The 12,063-nt window shown below is 40.5% G+C and overlaps 1 protein-coding gene across 1 annotated transcript in view; it reads left to right on the top strand.

Moving 5' to 3' along the window:
- LOC119565262 overlaps window positions 1-12,063 on the top strand; it is a 122,200-nt gene that overhangs the window by 57,671 nt on the left and 52,466 nt on the right. The window lies entirely within an intron of this gene.

The raw sequence follows: 12,063 nt of genomic DNA, 5'->3' as shown, positions 1-12,063 counted from the left end.
CTTTCTAAACAAACAAACAAACAAAAAACCCTCAAAAATTGTCCCTCCCTGAAATGTTTTATTGGCTTAGTCTCTAGTCATACTGATCAGAGAGTCAGATTTGTTATAAGAATCCCACCAATGTTTGAGGTGAAGTGATGTCTTTGGCTTTGGTCAGTTTGTGAATGTATCTAGTAATATTTCAACCAAACCAGCATTACAGGAGTTCCTAGCTTGGTCTTGTGGCTAAGATGAAATGTAATGTTTGCTATCAGGAAAATATGATCATACTTAGCACTATGTAGGACTTTTTACCTTCTCAGAGTGCTTTGCAAATGTTAGGGCCAGATTTTCAAAGGCACTGAGCACTTACCACTGGGGCCAGATTTTTAAAGAACTCAACTCCCATTTAGTGAACTGGGCAGATTTTCAAACGTACTCGGCACCCAGCAGTTCCCAAGGGCTTTCACAACACAACCGTGAGATGGGTGTCTAACAGGGATGGAAACTGAGATATTGTGTGACTTGCCAAAGCCAAGTAGCAAGCCAGAGTCCCTGTCTAATAACTCAGTCCAGCAGCATCCAAGGCCTGTCTGATACATCATTTATCTAGGAGTTGTTTCTTCACTCGCAGGGTGTACTAGATGACCCAATAGGTCTTTTTCCATATCAATTGTCGATGATCTAACATGTAGAAATGGACTGATGGCCCAGAGGAAAAGAAAAAGAAGCTAATCTCCCAAATGTAAGAAAATTGGCAAAAGAATAATCTGTTAATCTCAAAAGCACATGAGAATGTGGTAAACGTAAATCATGTCTCTGTGCTCTTTTCCCTCAAACTATCTCAATGATCAATTAAAAACAAATTATTGCAGATTAAAAATGTATTTTTCTTTGTTTAGAATAAATTGCTTTGTTTCTTTTTTTAAATGTGGTAGTTCTTCAGATTACCATTTCATTGCAAGAAAGCAACCTGTGTCCTTTTAGTGCAAGTGTGTGGGGCGGGGGAGGGTATTGGAATTGGGGCGGGCGAAGGAGCCATCAAGCACTAAGAATGTAATCAGATAAAGCTAGCTGTTTGGTATTAGGGTGTTAGCTTTGTTCAAGCTGCTAGCATCTTCAATGGGCCAAAGCGTTCTCTTCAGTTGTCACCCCAGCGCACCTTTTGTGTGAATAATTTCCCATTGGTATTATCCAGAGCTTGGAGTCGATAGCAGACTAGCCTCTTCGCTTGTACCATTGTTTCCAGTAAGCTTGATACATCTGCAATAAATCCAGGAGGATTTGCAAGTGGCCTGAAGACGCATGAGTGATAGAATGAGCTGATAAGGCCTGGATTCTACAGAAACAAAAGGCTTTCCATTTTGTTCTGACACGTCAGTCACTGCCTTTGAATTGATTTGATTTGATCAAGTTTTTGCCAGCTGTCTATGGTAGTTCAAGCAAGTGAAGAATTAAGCCCACAAGCTTTCTATCACCCTCTAATAAGCTTGCATATCAGTGCCAGGGATGAAAATATCTACCATGAGTTTGTTTACTTGTTTGTTTTGATAGAGCAAGATCTTTGAAGCACTCAAAGGCCTTGTCTAGTAATGCTTTTAAGATAAGAAGACTTTAACTGAAAATTATTTAATGACTTATGCTCTTGAATAGAGCATCTTAAAAATTTGGAAGGAAGCAAGCTAACAGAGCCAGGTCTGCTTGGTGCTGGAGAGCTGTGATGTATTCTGAAAAAACTAAGGCATTTGTAACGTAGATCATAGTAATTTTCTATAAATTCTTATTTTCGTTTTTTGTTTATCCAGGAAAGTGTGAATCAGAAGCAGCGTCTGTTTTTCAGCTTTGTCTGGTTCACATATTGCTTTATGCTACAGTGTCAGGAGATGTTTTGAGCGGCTAGATAAATGCTAGCAGTAGGTAAAAGATTCAAGCTTATCTGACATTTGACAAAAATGAAGATTTAAACTTGGTATGGTAGAAGTGAGGCATGTAAGAACAGTTTAGATGGATGGATTAAAGAGTCAGCCTAGTAAAGGCAAAGAGCTAGTGAAAAGTTGTCCTGTTTCATCTTAAACAGTGTTCCTTGTGATTCCATGTATATTACACTGGAGTACAGAGACTCTCTCTCTCTCTGGGAGTTCTGAATCTGATTCACAATGGTGGTGTTGAGTCAAATCTAGTCTGAATATACAGTTTCGGTATTTTTGTGACAAATACGATGCACATGGGAAGACACCTGGCTAGGAAGCATTGTCTAGAGATGTGTTGTAGTCTTTTTTACTATGTTACTTCTGGCAGGGTAAATATAAAATGATTGTCTGTGAAACACAACAGAAGGGCATTACATCCACTTCAAACTAAAATAGAAAGTTGTCCATTTATAATTAACTTACAGTGTACTGGCAGATTTTCTGGGAGTGTCAGACAATTAAATGTTTATGGGGACAGTATTTGTCAGGATGGACATGATTTTTCAGAAGCAAAACCTTGGGTCCCCCTACATTTTTGCATATGAATAATTTGCATGCCTACATTGATGTATGCAATTATCAAAATTACACATGCAAATCGGGTATTTACACATTCAGATAGGCATCTAATCAGCTATGCTAGAGAGCAATTTGCACATGCAAGATGCTTGGTTCTTGAGAGCAGTTGTGTTAATTGCACAAGCAAATATAGACAGTACTGTGTACTGTTGCTTCAAAATTATTGTGAACCTTAGCATCTGGGTCCCCAACCCTCTTTTTGAATGCCCAGATGCAGGCACGAGGTAGTTTCTACTCTGTAGCAAAGCTAGAGTGTGCACATCTGCTCTTTAGCTGCCTATTAATAGTCCACCAGGTTTAGTATTTACCTGGGTCCCTGATTATCCCTTCACTTGTATTTTTCTTCCTCTCTGTCTCATAAACATCTAGGGTTGTTCAGTCAGCCTCATCACTTAATTGGCTGAAGATTCTAATCCCTCCTTCGAGAAAGGAAAAGTACCATAGACCAAATTGCCAATTATTCTATTAGCACTGTTGACAGTGTGGGAGTATTTTAATGTCCTTCAGAACTCTGACACAGATCTCCCAGAGGAGAGCATGGTCCCATAGTTAAAGCACAATAAAGAATAGCTGAGGATTTTCAACTCTACCACCAACTTTGGAAAAGTTACTTATCTCTCTGCACCCTTGTTTCCCCATCTGTAAAACAAGGATAATGTATAATTCAGAGGGATGTTGTGATACTTAATTCATTGATGTTGGTAACGTGCTACAAGATCTTTATTATAATTTTAAAAATACAGAGTAAATGTAAAAAACATTCTTAGAGTGTATTATTGAGAGAAGTAGTAATAAAGGTTGCTAGTGCGTTTCCACTTGAGCTTGTTTCCATTGTTGCTTTCATAAGGTTGTCTGTGCAACCTTAATTCAGCCCCTTTGTACATATGCATTATGATGTATTTATTTACACGATCACATATTATATTTTCTTAATTACTTAATTATGGATTTCCTAACTTTTGAGTGCTTGGGACAAAAGCTTGAGTGCTTCATGTTCTTGTAATGTAGTTTTTTGTACATAATTTCCGAGGTTTTTTAAAAAGCAAACTGAAAAAACAGAAGTTCCATCATGTGGAACTATATTGACTTCCACATGGTTCATCAGCGGCATTAGAATCTTTAAATCTACAGCACAGTCTTCTGCTGCTTGAATTAACAGAGTAAATTATAGCAATAGTAGGCCACCCTCTAGAGGGAGATGAGGCACACATGTTACCCCTGGGTTTCAAAGATATTGGCAGTCAGCAGGGAGAGCACTGAGAGCACAAGTTCAGACAGTTTCTCTGCACTGAGCTCTACTGCCCAGCACCATAGTGGGCCTTAGCTACTAGGAGGAGCAATTGCAGAGAAAGTCTGTCTCAGCCCCTGCAGCCCTGGGGTGCAGAATGCTCGGTACAGATGGAACATTAGGAGAATTTAGCTGCCAAACTCGAACAAGTCTCTACTGAGCATGTGCAAACTAAGATTTTCAGAGTGATATAACTTGGCCAAATTTAGGTGGATTTTGAGAAGGATAGTAAAAGTCATATCCCTGATATGAGCTCGATACCTTGACAAATTTCAAGTCCTTGCTGGCAAACTTTTATGGGATTAATTTAACACAGGCAAAACGATGCATTTCCCCCTAATATTGTCCAAAATTTACCATTAGGCAGACACCCCATGTGGAAAATTTCAGCCAGAATGGTTTAAGTTTGGCAAAGTTATAAGCAACTGAAAACAGGTCCTTATAATGGAAAGTGTCAGGCAACCTTAACTGTAAGCTGTGCCATAAGTGGAGGGATAGTTCAAGATAGTTACCCACTTTCCCACATAGCAGAAACCCTGGATAAAATGTCAGGAGCTAAATATGTTAGTAGTTTTGATTTGGTATCCAGATACCATCAGATTGAAGTAGCACCTGAGGATTGAGAAAAACAGCCTCTGTGACACCCTAATGGGTTTTTTCAGTTTGGTGGAATGCCTTTCAAATTCACCAGGGACATTTCAGAGGGTGGTTAGTGATCTAACCCAAAGTTTGAGAACTGAAGACATTCTCACCTATTTAGATTACTTAATTTGTTTCCACAGAATATGGGAGGAATATCTGGTAGGAGCGGAAAGAATTCCAAAACTTTGTAAGGAAACAGGGTTTAAACTTGCAGGAAACAAATGTCAGTTTGAGAAGAGTTGCATTACCTTTTTGGGATATATGGTCAGTGAGAATGTCTTGGAGCCCTAACCCCCAGAAACTGAACATTATAAAGGACTGGAAGGTTCCTAAAAACCTGGAGGAAGAGGTACAGTGGTTTGTAGGCCTCTGCAGATTCTATAGGAGATTTGTAAAAATGTGGAGTGCCATTATACCAGCTTAGTAAGGCTATGTCTAGACTTGGAACTGGGGGCCTGAGTCCCAGCCTTAGTAGATATGCCTGCACTAATTCTCATTGAGCTACCACACCAAAAATAGTAGTTGTGGTAGCACAGTCAAGGGTGAGCGTCGGCATGGGCTAGCTACCCCATGGGCTAGCTACCCGTTCATACCACGGCATTGGGGTGGGTTTGTACTTGGGGTGATTAATCTAAGCTGCCATGTTTCTGCAGGTATGATTCGATTTTTTGGGTGCTAGCTTCATAAGAGCTAGTGCAAATGTGTCTGCTGAAGCTGGGAATCACACCCCCAGCTCCAAATATAGTTGTAGGCTAACAGCAAATTTGTATATTCAGACAGTTTCTGAATCCATCTCCACAACCCAGAAGGATTCCTGTGAAGGTGGATTCACAGTGGATGGATTCTCCCATTGCTTCAGCAGATGAGTGAGATTCACAAACTGTAGATTATACATTCACAGTTCACCATAAATCTGGAAAGCACAATGCAGTTGTGGATGCTCACAGCCGGAGTCTAAGCATCCACGCTGAGTCTATTCTCACTGTGCTCTTGAGAGGATATCTGGCAAGAACAGTCTAAGGATCCTGATTTATGTTCAGTGCACCAACAGGTCTACCAAAGGAGACCCAGACTGGGGGGGTTCAACACAGTTCAGGAAAAATTATCCCTTGATCCGACTACCAACTTGCTGGTGTATGAAGGTAGCAAGGTTGTCTTGCCAGCAAGTTTGCAGAGAATAATACAGGGATGCCTCCATGATAACAATGCAGCAGGCCACCTAGGATATGAAAAGGCACTGAACCTGGTATCCAACAGATTTTTTTGGATTACAGATTTTAAGGACTTTAGATACTTTTCTGTCTTGCATGTCAAGAAAGGAAAGTGCCAGCCAACAGAGGCAGACCACTTTTAGGGGAATGACCCAGCCTAGTAAGCTCATACAGATTGACTTAAAATGCCCACTCCCAGAAATACCAGTTGGAAATCTGTATTTGTTAGTAGTGTATGACCCTTTCCCCAACTATGTGGTGGCGTAGCCACTGTAGGATAAAAGGACTGAGACAGTTACGACCGCACTGATGAAAAATGCAGTGTTCTAATATGGCCCACCAAGCTGCAACAGTAGCAATCAGGGGAAATGTATGTGCTGGAGTTGTGACTTGCATTACTGTTGTTTTGGTGTCCCCCCCTCCAGTCTACATTGCTGTAGGCATATTCCTGATAGTACTGCTGGAATACCCCGAGAGATCTCTTTTTCCAGTTTTGTTCTGCAGTGTGATTCCAACAGAATCTAATCTGGCCTCCAATCATGCAGCTGTGTTCAGCTTCCTCTAAATCAGTATCATCTTCTCTTATAGCCATTATCTAAACATTCTGGAGTTCGTGCTCTATGACTGTATTTCTCTCTTACCCAGAATGGATGGCTTGCCATACTGTCAATTGTTTAAGTTCCTTGTAAATTGAACCTTATTCAGGTTCACTTTGATTTTAACAAATGCCTAAAAGTTCATGGGCCAGATCCTCAGTTAGCGTACCTGGGTGCAGCTCCATTGACTTCAGTGGAGCCTAGCCCATCTACATCTGGCCTCACATTTATAGCCCAAACTCATTTTGTATCCTTTGGATCTAAACATATAATGTTTAAAAAAATGGTTTCACTATTTGGTGGCTAGAGCACAACCAAACTTATACTGGAAACTTTGGGGCTAATGGCTCTACTTTTGGTAAACTATGGGCTTTTCTGGCAACCCCATTGCAGGTACGTGTGGATCCTCTCACCAACTAGTTACTAATATTATTAATTCTTATTAATATTAATTCTCAACCCTTCTTCTTTGTTATGACTGCTGCTGGCTGATGATTTGCCTCCTCATTTCCAATCCCAAGCAACAAGATAATATTATGGACTCCACCTCTCACCGCCCACTCTCTGCCCACCTACACAAAGAGGGGGAAGTACCAGGTGCACAGCTCCTACTTACTGTCTCTGCACCTGCAGTAGAGATACGGGGAGGCCTCTTTACGCCCTTGGGTGACTATCCAGCCACAATCCAGCCTTATGTTATCTGACGGGTCCATAGTACAAATCTACCTAGCTGCTATAAAGGATTAAGCTTTGATAGGAAGTTTGAAGTTGTTACACTTCCTTTTGGCTCTCTCAGACTCGTACATAGAGACAGGAGCCAGTTACAGAGATTGAGAAAGAGAATACAGGCAGGCTAGATTAGAGAAAATTCATGGTTCAGTGGTTAGGGTGCTATCTTGGGAATCAGGAGATACAGGTTCAATTCCCTCCTGTGTTATAGAAGTCCTGCATCGCCTTGGGCAAGTCTGAGATTAAGCTTCAGTTTAAGATGAACCCTTGACCTCACTGAAGTCCATGGCAAAACTTCCCATGACTTTATTGGGGCCAGGATTTCACCCTTAATTGCTTTGTTTCTCAGATCCCCATCTGTAAAGTGGGGTAATAGTACCTCTCTACACTCACAAGGGTTCTGTAAGAGTAAATACATTAAAGATAGTGAGGCACCTAATTATTACAGCAATGGGGCCATATAAGTACTTAAAATAGACAGCAGCAGAATCAGTACTGTTTACTTTATAAATTGGTTTTTTTGAATTAGTTTGGTAAAAGCCTGGTTCAGTGTGGAAATGAAAGCAGCAATAAAAATTCTACATATCATTTGTAAAAATGGGAAATAGATAGCAGTCAATAAAATTAGAAGTTTTGAAGCATAAAAAATTGATAAGGGAAGCTAAATATATGAAGGAAAAATCCATGTCTAGTAGGGCTAAAGACAATATGAAGTAGTTTTTTAAATGTATCAGGGACAAAAGAAATCTGACCAATGGTATAGGCCTATTACTAGATGGAGATGGTAAAATTGTTGATATGGATGCAGAAAAGGCAGAAGTATTCCATAAATATTTCTGTTCTGTGTTTGGAAAGAAACAGGATGGGTGTCCTCATATCATGTGAGGATAACAAACTACTTTCCAATCCATTAGTAACCAAGGAGGTTGTTAGATAACCTTTCCTTGGGATAAACATTTTTAAATCATCAGGTCTGGATAACTTACATATAAGAGCCATAAAAGAGTTGGATGAGGAGATCTGATACACTAACATTAATTTTTAATAAATCTCAAAATGCCAGGGCAATTCCATGAGAGTGGAAGAGCACTAACTTCCTGCCACTATTGAAAAGGACAATCAGGATGACCTGGGTACTTAGAGGCAGGTTAGGCTGACGTCAGTCCTGGGCAAAATAATGGAAAAGCTATTATGGAATTCAATCAATAAAGAATTAAAGGATAGGAATAAAATTGATGCCTGTCAACATGGCTTTATAGAAAATAGGTCTTGTTGAATAAACATGGTTTCATTTTTTATGAGATTACAAATTTTGTTGATAAAGGTAACTAAGTAGATGGAATATTTAGTGGGAATACTTAGACTGCTGTAAGGTGTTTGACTTGATTCTATACTGCATTCTGATTAAAAATTAGCACTATACAATATAAAGCGGATGCTAAAGGGATTAAGAAGTAGCTAATGGACACAGCTCAAGTATGGACAAATATAAAGTAGATAAACTAGGCCTAAATGAAGTGAAATGGGTAACATCAGGACAAATAATTGTCAGATGGGCACATCCTACTATATTTTGGGCTACCAAATGCCAGTGATGTATAGAGAGAGGCATGGGTCTGATATTAGCAAGAAGAGCTGCTAAAAGCCTGATAGAATGGGCACCAATTTCAGAAAGAATTATAATAGCATTATTTACATTACATTTCCAGCAGGTGTACATTATTCGATGCTATGATCTAGCAAATCAAGCTAGCCAAGAGGAAAAGAAAACTTCTACAATCAGTTATGTAGCATAGTAGACAAGGTCCGAAAAAGGGATGTCCTCCTAGTAACTGCAGAGATGAATGCTAAAGTGAGGAGCAACAATACTGTCAGGGAAGGAGTTATGGGGAAACAAGGCCTTGGTGAAATGAGCAAAAATGGTGGGAAAAAAAGTGAGCCAAAAAAAACCGTGTCTTGCTACCGCTTTAGCATCTTCCCATGTCATTTGAATAGCTTTCAGTTTTGCTTCTGTTGTGTTTCCAAATTGTCCAGTCACTTCTTACCCTGGGGATTCCAGTCCAACACCTTCTTGTTATGTTGTTCGGTTCTATTCTCTATCTGCCATCTCTTGCCATCTCTATTTTCATCCCATCATATCCTGTCCTATGAGTTTCTGTTTCATCCTCCTCTAAAGTGCTTCATTTATCATTTTTTCTGGCCATTTGATGTTGAGGATTTGTCTAAGGCAACTGTTTACAAAAACTTGCCCCAATGTTGTTCAATATTTTTAGCAATGATCTGGAAGTTAATATAAAATCTCTGCTGATAAAATTTGTGAATGACACAAAGATTGATAACTATGAGGATAGGATAGCCATACAGAGCGATTTGGATCACTTGGTCCCATTTGAATGAAATGTATTTTATACAGTCAAAAGCAAGGTCATATATGTAGGAACAAAGAATGCAGGCCCTACCTATGTAATGGGGTGAACTATCCTGGAAAGCAGTGACTCTGAAAAGCATGTAGGAGCCATAGTTCACTGAATGCATAAAGAGGGGACTAGTGAGTGGGAGTAGGGAGGAGATTTTACCTCTGGATACAGCATTGTTGAGACCAATATTGGAATATTAGGTCCAGGTCTGTTGTCCACATTTTAAGAGTGTTGAAAAATTTAAGAGGGCGTAGAAATGAGCCACAAAAATTATTCTAGGGATGAAGGAAATGCCTTATGGTGAGAGACTTAGAGCTCAATCTACTTAGTTTATAAAAAAAATATAATTGAGAGGTGACTTGATTACAGTCTATAAGTACCTCTCAGGGAGAAAATGGTGGGTTCTAAAAGACTCTTTAATCTAGCAAAGAAAGACATAACAAGAACCAATGAGTGGAAGCTAAAGCCAGAAAAATTCCAATTACAAATAAGGCACACATTTTTAACAAGGAGGGTGATTAACTATTGGAACAAACTACTAAGGTAAGTGTTGGATTCTCCATCTCTTGAAGTCTTCAGACCGAGATTGGATGCCTCTCTAGAAAATATGCTTTAGCCAAACGCAAATTATTGGGCTCAATATAGGAGTAACTTTATTAAATTCTATGGCCTTTACTGTGCACGAGGTCAGCCTATGTGGACTGACAGACTTTTCCAGTCTTAAAAACTTTGAATCTAATTAAGTAAATTCTCCTAAAACCTGCTTCAGTCAGTGATGTATTATACTCTGGAGAGTGAATTTAGAAACATTTGTTATGAAGTTAATATTTGAATAATGTGGCTTGAAGTTAAACAGCAGTATTCTGAAATACTTGGTGAGAGAAAATTTCAAGACTCTAACAGTAAACTTGATAACATTTCTTGTATTAAAAGGGTGGTGTTATATTTTTAGGAATCACCAGGTGGCGCCAATACAGATAGTCCTACAAATTCTATTTAACAGAGGGTGGGATGTTGTAAAGCCCTCAGATTGACATTATGGACAGAGCTAGGCCAACGCTGAGCACGTATGAAAATTCCACCCTGAAAGTATAGGTAGTTAGATCTTGGAGAAATGCTAATTTTTTGTGGTGATGCACTTCTTTTTTAGAAGCGGAGTATGTCACTAGAAAAGTTGATTCTCTCTGACAGGACTCTTTCTTAGATACAAAGCAGCGGCCTACAGTATAGATACCTAACAAGCAAACACTACATGTTTTCAAAACATAGTTTTCTCATTGTGTCTTTAGGTAATGTAGTTTTCTTTAGGATGCAGATACACGTGCCACAACAGTGGATTTAACAGCAACTGTCAAATTATGATTATATCTTTATTTTCACAGAAATCTCCTTTGTTGTTTTGTTGTAGAAATCAGTGAGACTTTTGCTTCTCTTATGGAGATTTGATTCATCTGGAGTGTGGAGAATGAGTGACTATGACACTGAGACACTCTTGTTTTTCCTGTAGTTCCATCTGGGACACAGCCCCAATGAGCAATGACACTTACATGCAAATAGTAACGTTTCAGGGTTGTTTCTTTAACAGCCAGTGCATCACTTAGTTCTTCTTGGGTTCCCTGGCCCCTTTCACAAGCTAAATAGCTCTGCTTGCCTGTGGTCACTCTAAATGAAAAAGAAATCACAGGAGCCGAGATCCAGCCCTTTTTCTCTGCAGGACCTCAGTTGACAGCACTTTTCTTGAACTAAAAATAGTATCTAACTGCTTCATTTGAAGAACAAAACTATTATACAGTTATGGAAACAATGATCTAGAGCAGTGGTTCTCAACCCGCGGGCTGCATGTGGCCCAGCTTGTGCTAAAGGGCGGCAGGGTCCAGGGCTGGGGCTGCCACGTGGCAGGTCTGGGGTTGGGGCTGCCATCTGTCCCCCTGCAGCAGGGTCCAGGGTTGGGGCTGCTGACCAGCCCTGCACAACAGGGGTCAGGGCTGCCGCCTGGCCCTGCACAACGGGGTCCAGCTTCGGGATCTGGCTGCCGCCTAGCCCCCACACAGCAGGGTCTGGGGTTAGCGCTTCTGCCTGTCCCTACAGAGCAGGGGTCGGGGTTGGCAGCAGGGTCGGGTTGGAGCTGCCACTTGGCCCCCCACAACAGGGTATGGGGTCCCTGCTGCCCAGCCCCACCATCAGGGCTCCGCTCCTGGCCCCACTCTGTGGAGAGGTCTCTGGGCTGGGGGCACTGGGTATAGCGGGGTGTGGGAGGTGCTGTGGTTCTCAATCTGCGGCTCAGGTAACACATTGTGGGCCGCATATGTGGCCCAAAATGATTAATAGGTTGAGAACCACTGATCTAGAGACTTGAGGAGGGAAGAAAAGAAAAAATAACTGATTTGAGGAATCTGACTGCGGTAGTTACTTACTCTTTATATGGGACTCATTGGTTCCACAACTTCAGACATCAGATCTGCACTTTTAGCATAACAGAAAAAATTTCCCTTCAAATTTTCTCATCCTACTTTGAGCAGTGTCTCCTGCTTCTGTTCGTGTGAGGAAATGAGGCCACCTTCATACAATCCAATACCTCCCCCTTCTCGCCTTCCAGAAATGATAGGTCAGGACACAGGCAACAACAAAATCAAGCAGAGGAAAAATTCCAAG

The sequence above is a fragment of the Chelonia mydas genome, chromosome 1, assembly GCF_015237465.2.
Source record: "Chelonia mydas isolate rCheMyd1 chromosome 1, rCheMyd1.pri.v2, whole genome shotgun sequence".
Classification (NCBI taxonomy): domain Eukaryota; kingdom Metazoa; phylum Chordata; order Testudines; family Cheloniidae; genus Chelonia; species Chelonia mydas.
The sequence above is the reverse complement of the archived record's forward strand: the minus strand, read 5'-3'. Positions and strand labels throughout refer to the sequence as shown.